The sequence below is a fragment of the Homarus americanus genome, unplaced genomic scaffold (assembly GCF_018991925.1).
Source record: "Homarus americanus isolate GMGI-L3 unplaced genomic scaffold, GMGI_Hamer_2.0 scaffold3050, whole genome shotgun sequence".
NCBI lineage: Eukaryota > Metazoa > Arthropoda > Malacostraca > Decapoda > Nephropidae > Homarus > Homarus americanus.
This window is the reverse complement of record NW_024724106.1, coordinates 296,082-314,357: the sequence shown is the minus strand read 5'-3', so window position 1 is coordinate 314,357 and position 18,276 is coordinate 296,082. Positions and strand designations below refer to the sequence as shown.

The 18,276-nt window shown below is 40.7% G+C and overlaps 1 long non-coding RNA gene across 2 annotated transcripts in view; it reads left to right on the top strand.

The window, feature by feature from the left end:
* Positions 1–18,276, top strand: part of LOC121864058 — a 57,754-nt gene that overhangs the window by 1,275 nt on the left and 38,203 nt on the right. Inside the window, exon 2 of one of the 2 annotated variants that reach the window (XR_006088542.1) lies at positions 8,334–9,142. This is a non-coding gene — a long non-coding RNA (uncharacterized LOC121864058). Of the gene's footprint in view, positions 1–8,333; positions 9,155–18,276 lie in introns of both variants that reach the window. The other variant, XR_006088543.1, reaches the window with a different exon arrangement.

Below are 18,276 nucleotides of genomic sequence, written 5' to 3'. Positions count from 1 at the left end.
ACCTGCTAATTATATTACGTGTATTGTACAGATTATTGTGCTCTGTCGAAGAAAATAGTTGTTATTGAATATATATTTTGTATCATTATTTTTATCATATTCATATCAAAATTTAGTGTTGCATTTTTATATTTAAATATTTTTTTATGAATGTGTGTGTGTGTGTGTGTGTGTGTGTGTGTGTGTGTGTGTGTGTGTGTGTGTGTGTGTGTGTGTGTGTGTTATCAAACCCCATCCATTACAGATAAAATACCCAAACAGAATAAAAACAGTAAAACACACACACACAACCTACACACACACACACAAAGAAAATCATTCCTCTTATTCTTCTTCCTCACCTCCTCCTCTCCTCCTCCTCCTCCTCCTCCTCCTCCTCCTCCTCCTCCTCCTCTCGAAAAGGATAAAACTTACACAACATGTTCGCTATCACCTCATCCTCCTCCACCCATCACCTCGTCCTCCACCATCACCCCTCGTCGTCCACCATCCCCTCATCCTCCTCCACCATCACCTCGTCCTCCACCATCACCTCGTCGTCCACCATCCCTCGTCCTCCCACCATCACCTCGTCCTCCACCATCACCTCGTCCTCCCACCACAACCTCGTCCTCCACCATCACCTCGTCCACCTCGTCCTCCCCCTGTCACCTCGTCCTCCACCATCACCTCGTCGTCCACCATCCCTCATCCTCCTCCACCATCACCTGTCCTCCACCATCACCTCATCCTCCACCATCCCTCATCCTCCTCCACCATCACCTCGTCCTCCACACCACCACCTCGTCCACCACCATCACCTCATCCTCCACCATCACTCATCCTCCTCCACCATCACCTCGTCCTCCCACCATCATCTCGTCGTCCACCATCACCTCATCCTCCTCCCACCATCACCTCATCCTCCACCATCACCTCGTCCTCCACCATCACTCGTCCTCCACCACAACCTCGTCCTCCCACCATCACCTCGTCCTCCACCATCATCTCGTCCTCCACCATCACCTCGTCCTCCACCATCATCGTCGTCCACCATCACCTCATCCTCCTCACCATCCTCGTCCTCCACCATCACCTCCCTCCCACCATCACCTCGTCCTCCACCATCACCTTGTCGTCCACCATCACCTCGTCCTCCACCATCACCTCATCCTCCACCATCCACCTCGTCCTCCACCATCACCTCGTCGTCCACCATCACCTCGTCCTCCACCATCATCCTCCACCATCACCTCGTCCTCCCACCACCACCTCGTCCTCCACCATCACCTCGTCCTCCACCATCACCTACTCACCGAATTAGACATGCTCTCCCTCACACCTCCCTCATAACTTCCCTATACTATCTCAATCGAAACCCTATCCAGCTGACCGTCCCTCACCTGCCTCATTCCCTTCACTCCCTTGCCCCTTCACCATCCTCCCACACACCCTCCCTCACGCCTCCCTTACACCTCTGTCACATCTCATAACAAACCCTTCCCAACAGACAGTCTCTGGCACCTTCCCTCCCCCTCCCTCCCCTCCCTCCCTCACCCCTCACTACTCCTCACCCCTCCACTACTCCCTCACCTCACATCTTTTCTTCACCCCTCCCTCACCCCTCACTCCCTCCCTCATTCTTCCTCCTCCCCTCCTCTTCACTCCTTCCCTCCTCTTCACCCCTCCCTCTTGCTTCATCTTCCTTCACCCCTCCCTCACCCCTCCCCCTCCCCTCCTCCCCTTCACCCCTCCCCTCACCCCCCTCCCTCACCCTTCACGTCTTCTTCACCCCTCCCTCACCCCCTCACCTCCCCTCCACTCCCCCCTCCCACCCCTCCCCTCACCTTTCCCTCCACCCTTCATCTTCCTCACCCCTCCCTCTCCCTTCACATCTTCCCCTCACCCCTCCCTCACCCCTCCCTCAATCCCCCTCACCCCTCCCTCCCCTCACCCCTCCCCTCACCCTCCCTCCTCCCCCTCCCCTCCCCTCACCCCTCCCCTCACCTTTCATCTTCCTACCCCTCCCTCCTCCCCCTCACCCCTCCCCTCCCCCTCACCCCTCCCTCACCCCTCCCCTCCCCTCCCCTCACCCCCTCACCCCTCCTCCCCTCACCCCTCACCCCTCCCCTCACCCCTCACACCCTCCCTCACCCCTCCCTCCTCCCCTCCACCCCTCCCCTCAACTCCCTCACCCACCCTCTGCCAAAATGAAGATATTTCCTCTCCACTGTACGAGCATCAGCCGCGTTAAAACTCGTAAACTGAGGCACAAATGATCTGGGAAAAGGACCACTTAGCAATTTTGTGTCTCATTGCATTTTCTTGGTACATTTTAGGCGGTGGTGGCTAGAGAGAGAGTGAATTACCTGGCCAAAATGACAGGTGAGGTGGTAGTGTTATGTGTGTGTGTGTGTGTGTGTGTGTGTGTGTGTCTGTGTGTGTGTGTGTGTGTGTTGTCATAAGGAGGAACAATACACGGGGGTGAGGTTTTGATGGGGTACATCTTTTATAACAATCCTAACCTAACCTAACCTATCCTATCCTATCCTAACCTATCCTAACCTATCCTAGCCTATCCTAACCTATCCTAGCCTATCCTAACCTAACCTAACCTATCTTAAGCTAAAATTTTATACAGTTTAAGCTAGATTTTATTACTTGAATTTATGATATGTAATTATGTGTACGTGTATGTGAATTGCATGCACCTAAAATTGTGCGTGATAATGTGCGTACATGTACCAGAGGTGTAATTTACTGTAAGTAAAATTGTGTATACATGTACGTGAACTTTAAAGTAAGTTTAATTTATTATGTACTGTACATGTATGTGAGGTGTAAGGTGTACGTAGACCTGTGTACATGTGCAGTGCGTATATTTGAGGTGTTGTGTACGTAATAAAGCGTACATGGCGTGTCTATATCTTAGTAAATGTTTGTTTTTATGACTTGCAGTGTTTGTCGACAATATGGAATGTTTGATTTAACCCCCTTGGTGTTTGTGTTACAACGAGGCCTTGATTAAAGCGTATGGTGTTTGTTTAACAAAATATGGTGTTTGTTTAACAAAATATGGTGTTTGTTTTACAGCATATGGTGTTTGTTTTACAATATATGGTGTTTGTTTTACAACATATGGTGTTTGTTTTACAGCATATGGTGTTTGTTTTACAACATAGTATTTGTTTTACAACATATAGTGTTTGTTTTACAACATATGGTGTTTGTTTTACAACATATGGTGTTTATTTTACAACATGTGGTGTTTGTTTTACAACATATGGTGTTTGTTTTACAACATATGGTATTTGTTTTACAACAAATGGTGTTTGTTTTACAACATATGGTGTTTGTTTTACAACATATGGTGTTTGTTTTACAACATATGGTGTTTGTTTTACAACATATGGTGTTTGTTTTACAACATATGGTATTTGTTTTACAACATATGGTGTTAGAATTTCAATACTTATACTCTGTGTTACGAACCACGCCATCAATTGTCATGATCTACCTACCCAGCACTACGAACCACGCCATCTATTGTCATGATCTACCTACCCAGCACTACGAACCACGCCATCTATTGTCATGATCTACCTACCCAGCACCACGAACCACGCCATCAATTGTCATGATCTACCTACCTAGCACTACGAACCACGCCATCAATTGTCATGATCTACCTACCCAGCACCACGAACCACGCCATCAATTGTCATGATCTACCTACCCAGCTACTCAATTGTCATGATCTACCTGCACACGCCACGCCATCAATTGTCATGATCTACCTACCCAGCACCTACCTACCTACCCAGCACATCAATTGTCATGATCTACCTACCCAGCAATACGAACCACGCCATCTAGGGACGAAACCCGAGTATGACTGGTCTTGGTTACCACTCCGGGGTTTCCCTTCTCCATATCCTGGTTGTTGCGTCACCTCCTCCAAGTCTTCCTCATCAGCTCCAGTTCGATGAGAGTTCAGTTCACTCTGGGAAGTGACCACAGGATCACCTATCCTGGAAACCTACGGCACAGTGACTACCTACCATCTTCTACAATACTCAGCCTTACTCGTCAGCCATCTCAGCTCTGCACTTAAGTATTTGTAATCTTATATTGCCTCCCCACCTCCACCTTGCTTCAAATTATTGTATGTTGTATAAATATGTATATACTGTTAAGCCAATGTTGCGTATGTTTAGGTTAAGTATGGTTAAGGGTAATTTATAAGAAGCTGAATATTTTATTAAGGAATTTATGGTACTTTATTATATACAACAAAAACTCTCATCCTTTGTCTACCCTTTTATAGTCCGATTGTCTTTGTTTTTTTATTTTTGTTGCCTGTTGGGGTCTGGGTAGACTTTTAACTATATTCTAAATCCCCAACTCGTAACATCTGTTATTTGTGTTAAAACATAGGACGTACAACACACAGTACAGTAGAGTACAGTACAATACAGTACACAGCACAGTACAGTACAGCACAGTTCAGTACAGCACAGCACAGTACAGCTCAGTACAGTACAGAACACCACAGTACAGTACAATACAGTACAGTACAGCACAGTACAGTACACCACAGCGCAGTAAAGTACAGTACAGCACAGTACAGTACAGTACAGTGCAGTACAGTACAGCACAGTACAGTACAATACAGTACAGTATAGCACAGTACAGTACACCACAGCGCAGTAAAGTACAGTACAGTACAGCACAGTACAGTACAGTACAGCACAGTACAGTACAGTACTGCACAGTACAGTACACTACAGTACAGTACAGTACAATACAGCACAGTACAGTACAGTACAGTATAATACAGTACAGTACACGGCACCAGTACAGTACAGTACAGTACAGTACAGTGCACTACAACCAGTGCAGTACAGTAGCACAGTACAGTACAGTACTGTATGGTACAGTACAGTATACAGTACACAACCAGTACAGTACAGTACTGCACAGTACAGTACACTACAGTACAGTACAGTACAATACAGCACAGTACAGTACAGTACAGTATAATACAGTACAGTACAGCACAGTACATCACAGCGCAGTACAGTACAGTGCAGTACACTACAATACAGTACAGTGCAGTACAGTACAGCACAGTACAGTACAGTACACTACAGTATGGTACAGTACAGTACAGCACAGTACAGTACACCACAGCGCAGTAAAGTACCGTACAGCACAGTACAGCACAGTACAGTACAGTACAGTACAGTACACTACAGTACAGTACAGTACACCACAGCGCAGTAAAGTACAGTACCGTACAGTACAGTACAGTACACTACAGTACAGTACAGTACAGTACAGTACAGTACAACTGGTACAGCACAGCACAGTACAGTACAGTACAGTACAGTACAGTACACTACAGTACAGTACCGTACAGCACAGTACAGTACAGTACAGTACAGTACACTACAGTACAGTACAGTACACCACAGCGCAGTAAAGTACAGTACCGTACAGTACAGTACAGTACAGCACAGCTCAGTACAGTACAGCACAGTACAGTACAGCACAGTACAGTACACTGCAGCTCAGTACAGTACAGTCTGTTCTTCAGTAACTCTTGTAAGTGTGGTGTATATTATATAAATTATGTTTATAAGTATGATGAGTAAAACAAATGTCTAGATGTTTATAAAGGACAAATGTGTATTAATAGGTCCAGTGATGTTATATGTGATTAATTTATATAATTTGCTTAAGATGTTTATAATTAGGCTGGTTATATAAATCTATGGAGTAATGATGTGTATTTGGAATTAAGGTAATCTTTATTAATTCATAATTTTTATTAGTACCTGAAAGAATGTATAATGACTCTCGATATTTATAGTCACGTAACTCGATGTTTTATCAGCAAGTTATATGAGGAACCAAACATTTGGGATCACTTAAACAACAAACACCCCAGTTTATATCACTTGTTAAACACACTGACGCTACTTGGGGTGTTAGGTTAGGTTTGGTTAGGGTAGGTTATTTTCAGCTAAATCTTCCTCCCGAAAGTTGGGAATGCTGTACAGATGCCGTAGGTACTTCACTCATGAGTAGTTGCTCCAAGTATATAAGGGATTCATTCATCTTAACTTTGAGGACTGGTCTCATATCTGGGGTGGCTCTTCTTCTGTCCAACTGTTAGATAGGGTGGAATCAAAGGCATTTCGTCTTATTAACTCTTCTCCTTTAGTTGATAATATTTCTTCTCTTTTTCTCCGCCGCAATGTTGTTTCACTCTCTCTCTTTTACAGGTACTTTAACAGGCAATGTTCGGTGGATGTGGCATCCTGTGTACCGCCGGCAAGGCCATGGGCTCGTAACACACGTCTTGCCCGCGGTGCCCACCGTTTCTCTGTGGATGTCGGTCACACTAGAATAACCCGTTATAGTACCTCCTTCTTTCCTCACACAGCCAAACTGTGGAATGATCTGCCTTCTTCTGTGTTTCCATACTGATACAATCTGGCTCACTTCAAAAAGCTGGTTTTCCGGCATCTTCGAGGTGTAGATTAATATAATCTTTTTCTCTTCTATTTTTTGTATTTCTTTTACTCTTATATTCCCCCCCCCCTCCCAGTCCCCGTTGTGGGTCGATAACCTGTGCCAGGGCGGGCTATTCCCCGTAGAAAAAAAAGTTAGATTAGGGCAAGTATAGTTTAGTTAGATCATGTTATGTTAGGTTAGTTTGGGTCAGATTAAGTTAGATTAGATTAGATTAGGTTTTAGTAGGTTATGCTATGTTATGTTAGCGTTGGGGTGCTTAATAATCAGGTGAAATTAGGTGGGGTGTCTAAACTTCAGGTCACCCCACAGTTTCTCAAGAAGGGGAGGAATAATTAATGCGAGAAGGAATCAATGTTTAATATTTTGTATCATTTAATTAAGACAGTGGAATGTCATATGGAATGTTGAATGGAATGTTGAATCGTAACATTTGACTCCATTAGTGAGGAAGGCGCTGCTGTGGGTGACCTTGTTCGTATTGTAATTATTTCCGTACTGTTCAATAGGCTGGAGGGATATGGAACAGGTGAAGATGGGGCACCCTAGATTATTTCACCTGATTAAAGACTACATGTAAGGGGGTTAGGTGAGGTCAGGTGAGGTCATGTTAGGTTACGTTAAGTTAAGTTAGCGTTAACTTAGGTCATGTTGGATGAGGTTAGGATAGATTCGGTTAGGTTAGTGTTAGGTTAAGTTAGGTAAGGTTATGTTAGGTAGGGTTAGGTTAGGTTAGGTTAATTCCTGTTACTCCCTGTTCTCAGTTATCCAGTATTCCTTCAAAAATATATCATGAGAAATTAAACTAAATTTATGAAATATACACCAGTGATCTATTCAACATATTACTATAGAGAAATATATCCGTCGATGAATGAAGAAAATATTTGGTAAAATAATAATAATACAAATAATAGTAATAATTTAATAATAATACTAAGCTAGATCTTGAAAATTCAGATAAAATGCCATAAATACCTATACTTACCTATTTGTTTACACTGTCTACAAATAATAACATGTGGGGGCGTAAACTCTGGTCGTCGTCCCGCCTCGCTCGTAAACAAGGTCGCCTCTTACTTCAGGCTCACAGAGTAGCGTCACCTCTACATCATAACCCGGAGTCGATAATCCATAACAAGTCTTATACCACTGCGATTTACCTCGGTGATAAATTATATATAGAGAGAGCATTATTACTTGTGCTTAAGTGTTTGAAAATAAGAGAAATCGATTCGTATTAGTTGTTTTTATTTAGTCCGTTACTTTCTATCACTTATCGATGTTCATTTGTTTTGTTTTTCTCGTCTCTTATCGGAAATAATCAATCATTTTTTTCACTTATTGATGTTCTTTTTTGTTTTTCTCAAGTTGCGTACAAATTTCTAAAAACATATATTTTCTTCCTTCCTGAGTAGTGGAGCAATCAGTGATCTGTTTATTTGTGTATATTTGATATATTTCTGAGATAATTTCTTGTTACAGAGATAATTACTTAGTTCTTTATGTTGTAATTAATATATTTCGTTATATATTTCTGAGAGCATTGGTGTTTTCTTTTCCGAGTTGGAGATATATATGATCAGTATCTTGGATATTATTGTGAATGTTATTTCTATGTTTGATCAGTATTTTGCTTTCTCTGGGGATTGTGAAAGTTATTGTAACCTTTCTATATTTATTATTAAATTTTTTGAATCTCAGTGAAAGTATGAGAGTATTATATTAACTACAGGAACAGTTTGTTTATGTGTGAAACTTTCTCCGATCAGTGAAAGTGTCTATAACCATTACTTTCTCTCTTTTTAATACAGGAATAGTTTACCAATGCTTCATATCATATTTCCCATAAGAGTTGTTGTATTAGTTACTGAAGCAAGACGTGGAGAGGTGACATTGATCTTAGCTCTGACACTATGATCTCTGGGAGCCACGAGTACCTAACACAAAGATGACATAACCTGCCAGTGTAGTGAAGTATAGACCAGGAGTGGATAGTCTCTCTCTTGGTGAACACACGCACAAAATACACAGTAGTATTATCTGTAGAGAGAAGGAGACAAATAATGGCCAGGCAGTGTCTTCTTGCTGATGAGAGATAGAGAGAGATACCCGTCAGCAAATTTACTTTCAGAGTTTATTGAAGGACTGAAGAGAATCGATGAGACACCTTATTGAGGGGTCATAGAGACTCTTAGTGTAGTAGGTGTTGAGGTAAAGGAAACGGTAGAACAGTGTGTCTTACGGCAGGAGAGACAGAGTGATCGTCTTCCGTTTCTAAGGACAGGAGACACCTTAGATTATACAGTATCTCAACATCTTGATCGAGAGAAGAGATAGAGAGACATCGGCGAGTCTCTCCACGAATAGAACAAATATCTTGGGCCATCTTTCATCTCTCTAAGGACAGAAGACCTCAAGAGACCGTCTCAGAGGTCAGGAGAGAGAGACAGAGGTACTGTATCTCCCTCTCGAGCAGGACAGAGCTGAGGCCTCCCTCCCTCCCCCCGGATCCTCCACACCCAGACAAGTAGACAAACAATGCGTCTATCTTGCTTGGTGTTGACTGTCCTCCACAACCTACTGTCAACCGTGCCCTCCACCTACACCCAGGACGACCGCAGTAAGTACAAAAGTAGGTGTATTTGTTGTTAAGTTGTCCCTCAGCTTACACCTTCCCTGCAGGTTCTGTACGTCAAGGCTGGGTTTTGTACTGTGTACAGTACATGTGCTCCTGAGGGCCACTTCTCTCTTGTCTGTAAGTATGTTACACATTGGTCGCTTCTGCACTTTTTTGGGTCGCAGTGCACCATTTACTGTACAGTACTCGGGTCTGGTTCATTGTTTTAGGTCAAAAGTATAACCGACATCGGGCGTGCCCCCCCCCCCCACACGCACACACACACACACACACACACACTGGAATCGTGGACAAGATAAATCTCGATAAAACCTCACCGGAAAATATATACTCGTGTGTATATTTATATAATGTACTTTAAGCCCGAGGCTTGATTAAGATCATTTAATTAGTTTCCATTCCGAAGTTGGTCTTAACCTTCATACCTTCATGATGTAATTAACCTGAGAGCTTCACTGGACAGTTCTCGTGTGTGTGTGTGTGTGTGTGTGTGTGTGTGTAAACAAACAGCGGGTGTTGTGCGGGTATATATTGGATTATTCCTCCTTTTATTTTTGTAACATAATCCGTCTAAAGAGATTCCCCGGAATGCAATTTACACGTCAGGATTCCATGGGATTAAGGAATTGTTTTGGTATTTTCCTTGAAATGTCGGAATGTCCTCCCAGGACAAACTTTTGTACCGGGAAAGGAAATTTTTATGTATTTTGTATCATCATCATAGAAACGGATTCCTGGGCCACAGTTTTTACAGCACAGAGCCTCATGGGACTACAGGAATGTGTTTTGTATTGATTACGGATTTAATGTGAGTCTTACAGAACCCACTGTATTTTTTTTTACCATCTGACCTTTGTATTATGTTCCTGAACACTATCTTGGCCCTACTGGTGTGTCTTGTGTTGTGTTAAGGTGGAGAGTTGTGTGGGCTAAGGTTCTGTAACACACCTTTATTATTATTATTATTATTATTATTATTATTATTATTATTATCATTATTATTATTATTTAAGTATTCAATCATGCATTCCTTAATGTCAACGCACATTCCAGTTATGTATACAATCCCAGTATTTAACGTAAATTCAGCATATTTAACTTAGCTTTGATGTATTCAACGCTCATTTAACATATTCAGTGCCTAAACAACTCATTCGGTGCACATTTAACGCACATTCAACATACAGTCGTAAAATTCCTCTATGCTATATATTTTATTTAGGCCCGTGGAATTATCTTTATACACGCCGACAATTATTGTTTGGAGCATCATTGTGTTTGTTCCGATGTATTTGTTATTGTTATTTTGTGCATCGATTGTTTTCATCTGTTTGTTTGAGTTTGTGCGTTGTTTATTTTGTATCTGTTTTTGTGCGTCAGTTGTTTGTATTGATATATATTTGTTTTTTCATGTATTGTTTGTGTGGTCTGATTTGCTTTGTGCGTTAGTTTGTTTAGGGCAGAACAACAGCACGTCAAGAGCCAGGGGGAGTGAGTGAGTCACAGCCACCTGCCAACTAACCTCACACAGTTGCCAGGTTGTTTATTACTCACGACAAGGATGTTAACATTGACACAAATAATACATAAATTACAAAACAACAATATTATCTATAACCTACAACAATACATATTACAAACAAACATAACATAACATAACATAACATAACAACAACATAACAACAACATAACATAACATAACATAACATAACATAACATAACAACAACATAACAACAACATAACATAACATAACATAACATAACATAACATAACAACAACATAACATAACATAACATAACATAACAACAACAACATAATATAACATAACATAACATAACAACAACATAATATAACATAACATAACATTACAACAACAACATAATATAACATAACATAACATAACATAACATAACATAACATAACATAACATAACACATGTAACATGAAAAATAATAAACATAGTGAATAACTCTTTCCTTGAACGAGCTGACTACCTAGTTCCTATCACAAGGTGCATATTCTCTACATGAGTTCGGTCAACAGCCAGGCAGGGAATGGTGTGTTGGGCTGCTACTACTACTACTACTACTGCTACTACTACTACTACTACTGCTACTACTACTACTACTACTTTTTTTTTATATGGCCTCCAGCCTCCCCCAATAGCCACACCTTCGCCACCATTTTATTACCTTAATATTAAATATCCTAACACATAAGTAGCTATCCTCATAGTCAATATCTGCAGCCGTTGTCGGGATTGGGGCAGTCTGGCAAAGACGCTTCTTGCAGTTGGTCCTATCCCACCAGAGGTTGTAAACACCAGAGGAGTGAAGCTGCCTTGAGCCACATTCTGAATTCTCTGTGCTTACACCTTCTTCTTGTCGTTCTCGTTCCTCCTGTGTGCAGCCTCGAGAGATAGGTTACGGTGACATGCGGCTATGGGCTTCTTTAGATGTATAAGAAGTCCTGCGATGGATATTTTCGCCGTCCAATAGAAGGAAGGTCGATTCCACCATGACGTCGTGGCTGATTTCCTTCATTCCTTCGTCATGCCTCATACATATGAAGCCACTACTAATACTAATACTACAGTTTTGTTAGCAAGTTGAAGACGTATCTACAGTCGCCCACAAAAGTCATGTCGCTTCTCCTCCTTGACCATGAACCCTAAGATTCAGACTCGTGAATCTGAAGCATTTATGAACAGACTAATGCATCAGTGTCTACTGTTTCGGGGCTCGAGGTTCAGGAGGAGAGGCGACAAGACTTTTTTGGGTGATTGTACAGTATGTGTGATGAGTATTTCTCCAGCTTAGGTTAGGTTAGGTTAGGTATTTTTTCAAACTGTTACTCTGATATAAATTATACCGAATGAAGCATTTGTCGGTTATAATCCAGTCACCTATATCACTCATTCTAACGTTCACCAGTCACTTAAATCACTCATACTAACGTTCATCAGTCACCTATATCACTCATACTAACGTTCACCAGTCACTTATATCACTCATACTAACGTTCACCAGTCACCTATATCACTCATACTAACGTTCACCAGTCACTTAAATCACTCATACTAACGTTCATCAGTCACCTATATCACTCATACTAACGTTCACCAGTCACCTATATCACTCATACTAACGTTCACCAGTCACTTATATCACTCATACTAACGTTCACCAGTCACCTATATCACTCACACTAACGTTCATTAACTATAAGCCAATTTCCTATATGAAACACACCTCGACTCCACATTCTGCCAAGTGTCGAGGGAAATTTGACCACAGCTGTACAGTATTTCATTAACATTTGAACGCGGTGCTAAGGCTGTCTAACTGTGTGTGTTAATTTCAAAGTTCGAGTTCGCTCATCAGTAAAACGTGTGATGGTCTGATTGCAATGTGTTGAAATCAGAAATATATATTTTTTTAAACACTGATTGCATTCATTTCATGTTAGAATTCCTGTATTATCATTATGATTATCTCATTTTAATATCTTTTAAATATCATAATCCTAAGTGAGGGGGTTAGTATCGCTGGCACTAGACTCGACTGTTGCCACTCCCCAAATTGTATAGTTAGGCACCCATTAACATTTATGTGACCAGGGAGTGCTCCGAGTTCGAACCGGGGACACGAATGACAAGAGACGAGCGTTGTATCCACTCAGCCACTTGACCCCAATTAGCTTAGTGTATAAGTGAATTATCATAAGAAACGTTCAGATACACATAAACTTATAGGTTAGGTTGGGTTGGATTAGGTGTAATATCGTAAGAAAATATAAGAATTCATATTACTACCACAAGTTAATGTTTTGGTTTAATATCTCAAACAAAAAACTTAACTTAAGACAAATAAATATTACTACCTTGAGACACTGTTGTGGGTGTAATATATTATGAAATTCAATGGGAAAATATTATCACCGGAAGATACGTTTTTTTAATAGTGTAATATCTCAGGGAGGCGTAAAAGAAATGGTGGCACTCTATTGCTATAATATCTTGACAATACACCAAGAAATATAAGTTATACCTATTGAAGATAATGTTTTACTGTAATATCAATAAAATGCATTAAAATATAAGTACAGTATTACCACCTAAGGGCTTAGCTATAATATCTTGAAGAAAAAATACAATACCTATTGGGACATACTATAATGGGTATAATATCTCCCCAAAAATCAAATAATACCTATTGGATGGCACTATTTCTAGGTGTAATATCGTGAACACTAAACTAAGAAATATTAACCTGTTGAAGACACTGCTTTTCCCTTGCTGCCATCCTGATTAATATTCAACAGACAAATGGTATCCAGAGAAAAACTTGGTGACTCGTGAAAGAACAGTTTTTTTATACCACGGAAATCTAATTACAGCCGGGAAAATTGCATATCATGTTGAATATAAAGAACAGTTTGCAAGGACGTCAACATCGGCCTGAAAGATGGTGAGTTACAGCCTGCAAGGACGTCAACAACAGCCTGCAAAGAAGAACGACAGCCTGCAAGATGGTGAACGACAGCCTGTAAGATGGTGAACGACAGCCTGCAAGATGGTGAACGACAGCCTACAAGGTGGTGAACGACAGCCTGCAAGATGGTGAACGACAGCCTGTAAGATGGTGATCGACAGCCTGCAAGATGGTGAACGACAGCCTGCAAGATGGTGAACGACAGCCTGTAAGATGGTGATCGACAGCCTGTAAGATGGTGAACGACAGCCTGTAAGATGGTGAACGACAGCCTGTAAGATGGTGAACGACAGCTTGCAAGATGATGATCGACAGCCTGTTAGAAGGTGATCGACAACCTGCAAGATGGTGAACGACAGCCTACAAGGTGGTGAACGACAGCCTGCAAGATGGTGAACGACAGCCTACAAGGTGGTGAACGACAGCCTGCAAGATGGTGAACGACAGCCTACAAGATGGTGAACGACAGCCTGCAAGATGGTGATCGACAGCCTGTAAGATGGTGATCGACAGCCTGTTAGAAGGTGATCGACAACCTGTAAAGGTTAGGAGTTTCAGGGAACTCAGAGGCAGGCTCTCTCTCTCTCTCTCTCTCTCTCTCTCTCTCTCTCTCTCTCTCTCTCTCTCTCTCTCTCTCTCTCTCTCTCTCTCTCTCTCTCTCTCTCTCTCTCTCTCTCTCTCTCTCTCTCTCTGCCCCATTACCCATCTGAACAACAGAGTAATAAGCCATCATTAGAGGCAAACCAACCCCACAGTCTTGTAAAGTAGCGATGCTAATTAATTTTATTCTCCTCAAACGTATAAAACAAACGACCCTAATTAATCGTCTCTCAGTAATCCCCGCCAACAGTTGTGTAGTTCCTTGGGACAGGTGTGTAGGTCCATGAGGCAGGTGTGTAGGTCCATGGGGCAGGTGTGTAGGTCCATGAGGCAGGTGTGTATGGGCAGGTGTGTAGGGCAGGTGTGTAGGTCCTTGAGGCAGGTGTGTGGGTCCATGAGGCAGGTGTAGGTCCATGAGACAGTTGTGTAGGTCCATGAGACAGGTGTGTAGGTCCATGAGGCAGGTGTAGGTCCATGAGAAAAGTGTGTAGGTCCATAAGGCAGATGTGTAGGTCCATAAGGCAGGTATGTAGCTCCATGAAACAGGTGTGTAGGTCTGTGAGACAGGTGTGTAGGTCCATGGGGCAGGTGTGTAGGTTCATGAGGCAAGTGTGTAGGTCCAAGGATCAGGTGTATTGGCCCATGAGACATGTGTGTAGGTCCATGAGGCAGGTGTGTAAGTCCAATGATCAGGTGCGTAGGTCCATAGGGCAGGTGTATAGGTCTATAGGGCAGGTGTGTAGCTGGTCACTCACACTAAACGGTAAATGTGCCCCAGTAGTACCGTTCACCTGTTAATTAATTGTTGGACTAATTACTCTCGATCATAACTTCAGGTCGCGGTAATGAAGCGTTAAATTGCTGTTCGCACAATACAAGTTGACATTAATGATGCAAATTAACAAAAAAAAATTACTTTCGTTCAGGAATTTTCTGTTGAACGATGCAACTGGTTGGCTTTTTGATGTAAATTGACGAAAAAAGAAAAAGAAACAGAATTGGTTTTGTGAGAAATTGGTTTTAATGCAACGATGAGTTTTTGTGTTTTTGTTTTTGTAGTTCACAAAAAAGATACTATCACGTACACCTATTTTGAATTAATAGAAAGTCTTTGTAAATTAATGATTCAAAATAAGAAAAGAAAAATATTCTTAAATTGTAATGAAAGTAATTTTGCTATCGTTTGATGCAAGTCTTTAAAAGAATTTAAAAAAAATCCTTTGAAATGCAAAATAGAAATGCTTTAGACTGCAAGAACCTCCAAACATAAAAATCTTCTCAGATGTCAATATTTATTTTTCCTCACGGGTAAATCTAAAGACCAGAATTATGTTGATGATATATGACATTAGGTGAGTCTTATTACCTGCGGTTAGTAAATGATGGAAATTTATCAGGTGTTTACATATGTTTTATTAAATATTTATTAACACGTGACGTAATTAAAAACTATCTTTATTATGCAAATGAGGGAAAAGAATGTTGATAATGTGACACTCTCTCTCTCTCTCTCTCTCTCTCTCTCTCTCTCTCTCTCTCTCTCTCATCCAGCCACTAGTAATAAATTTTTCATCACACAGTTCTTACAGGCCATTGTAGTCCTATTGTTGAGTGAAGACTAGAGGACTTTGGCGCTGTTACTGCCAATAAAGAAGACAATAAAACAAACAATAAAACAAACAATAAAGAAAACAGTAAAGAAAACAATAAGGAACTTTACTCAGATGACTAAACAGATGAAGAGCGTTTTTTTATTTTGATTTCGCCTCGTATCGTTAAATCCTGATGACGCAAACTGTGATTATGAATGTCTCTTTTGAGGGTTAGTTGACGGGGTGTGGAAATCTATCTATCTATCTATCTATCTATCTATCTATCTATCTGTCTGTCTGTCTGTCTGTCTGTCTGTCTGTCTGTCTGTCTGTCTGTCTGTCTGTCCGAGTAAGAGGATTCCATTTTATCATCGTTTTCCTGAGTGTTATCCCAGCGTTCACAAACACCGTTGTCGCGTTCTCCTTTCTCAATCTAGGTGAGGTTAGGTTAGGTTTTAAGTGCAGTGATAACGAGTCCATTCCACCACTTATGACCACCGAGGTAAGGTTAGGTTTTAAGTGCAGTGATAACAAGCTCATTCCACCACTTATGACCACTGTTGCGTTCTGGTTCCCGCGTTTTATCATTACTAAAGAGAATAAGTTTGTTTTTCCAGCGTTCTCTTCCCCCGCGAGTTTATTTATGGTGTCTAGATAAATTCCTTCTGTTTTTGATAATTGGCGTTTTTTTTATATTATTTTTCAAGTATTGTTTTCCTGGTACAGTTGTGGAAACGTGATCCTCCGCCCCCTGTGGTAACCCGTGTCTCCAAACAGCACAGTAGTTGTTATCACTGTTTATGAATGAATGGGTATTGGTTGAGTAACGATGGACGTGATTGGTGGATAGGCTTGTTATAGGTCATATAGATTGGCCGTTTGGAAACACTGGTTACCATAAGGGTGATAGGAACACATTTCCGCAACTGTACCTTGTTGCTTCTATCTATCTATCTATCTATCTATCTATCTATCTATCTATCTATCTATCTATCTATCTATCTATCTATCTATCTGTCTGTCTGTATTCGTTCTCTCTCTCTCTCTCTCTCTCTCTCTCCTCAAGAAGTCATCACTGAGAGATAAAGAGACAATTTAAAGCTTCATTAATCCCAAACTCTCGGAGATGGTCTCCTGTATGTCATTATTTCCGGAGACTGAGACTGAAACTGAGACGGAGACGGACGGACGGACGGACCGACCGACAGACAGACAGACAGACAGACAGACAGACAGACAGACAGACAGACAGACATATACTTATTCGTTTTGTGGGGGATTAACCCCAAATATTTATCATTTTTCTTGTTGGGATCGTCAAGTATTTAGCTAAAGTAATAATACTTTTTAGTAAGTTTTTATATTACTGAACCAAAAATTTTCTCCTTACTGTATATACTTTGTTAAAATAATGCAAAAATTCCTTAAAATATTTATATTTTTCAGTAAAACTCATGTATTTCGTACCCAAATTATTTCTACTTTTTTAATTAAACTTCTACAGAATAACCAAAATATTATTACTTTCCACTTCCCAGACTTACAAAATATTTACCCAAAGTAGTTTAACTTTTCCTCATTGGACTCTCCACGTATTTGCTTATAAACTTTGGCATAGAGATTCAAAAGTCATGAATATTCAATTATATGATTTTAATTCACGTTTAAAGGGAAGCTAAAATATGTTTTTTGGAGTTTAAAGCTAAAATCTGATGAGTGTCTGTTAACGTTCAGGAAATTGGGGTGAATGTGTGTGTGTGATTATTATTATTATTATTATTATTATTATTATTATTATTATTATTATTATTATTATTATTATTATTATTATTATTATTATTATTATTATTATTATTATTATTATTATTATTATTATTATTATTATTATTATAAATAGTAGTAGTAGTAGTAGAGTCCCCTTCACTCGTGCGTTTACAGGGGCTCATCAGGTTTGGTACAGTGTGGCAGCCCTGTGTTTGTTTACATTCGACAGGAGGAAACTCGCAATAATAAATACTCTCTGGAATCAAGGTAAAACAATATTAAAACAAATAACTCAATGATAATGATTTGTCGAATGTTTAAAATGACGAGCCCCTGTAAACGCGCTAGTGAAGGGGACTACCTTTATCCCTACCTGTATTTGTATCTTCACTCTTACCTGTAGCTCAATGTGCACCTGTATATCTACCTGTACCTGTATAACTACCTGTACTTGTATCTATCTGTATATCTACCTGTACCTGTATCTGTACCCGTATATCTACCTGTACCTGTATCTGTACTTGTATATCTACATGTACCTGTATATCTACCTGTAACTGTATATCTACCTGTACCCGTATATATCTATCAATGCTGTCAACAATGTTCAACAGACCCCCGACCGTTCCTTCTCATCGTGGCGTGTTGCACAATTTTAAAAGTTAC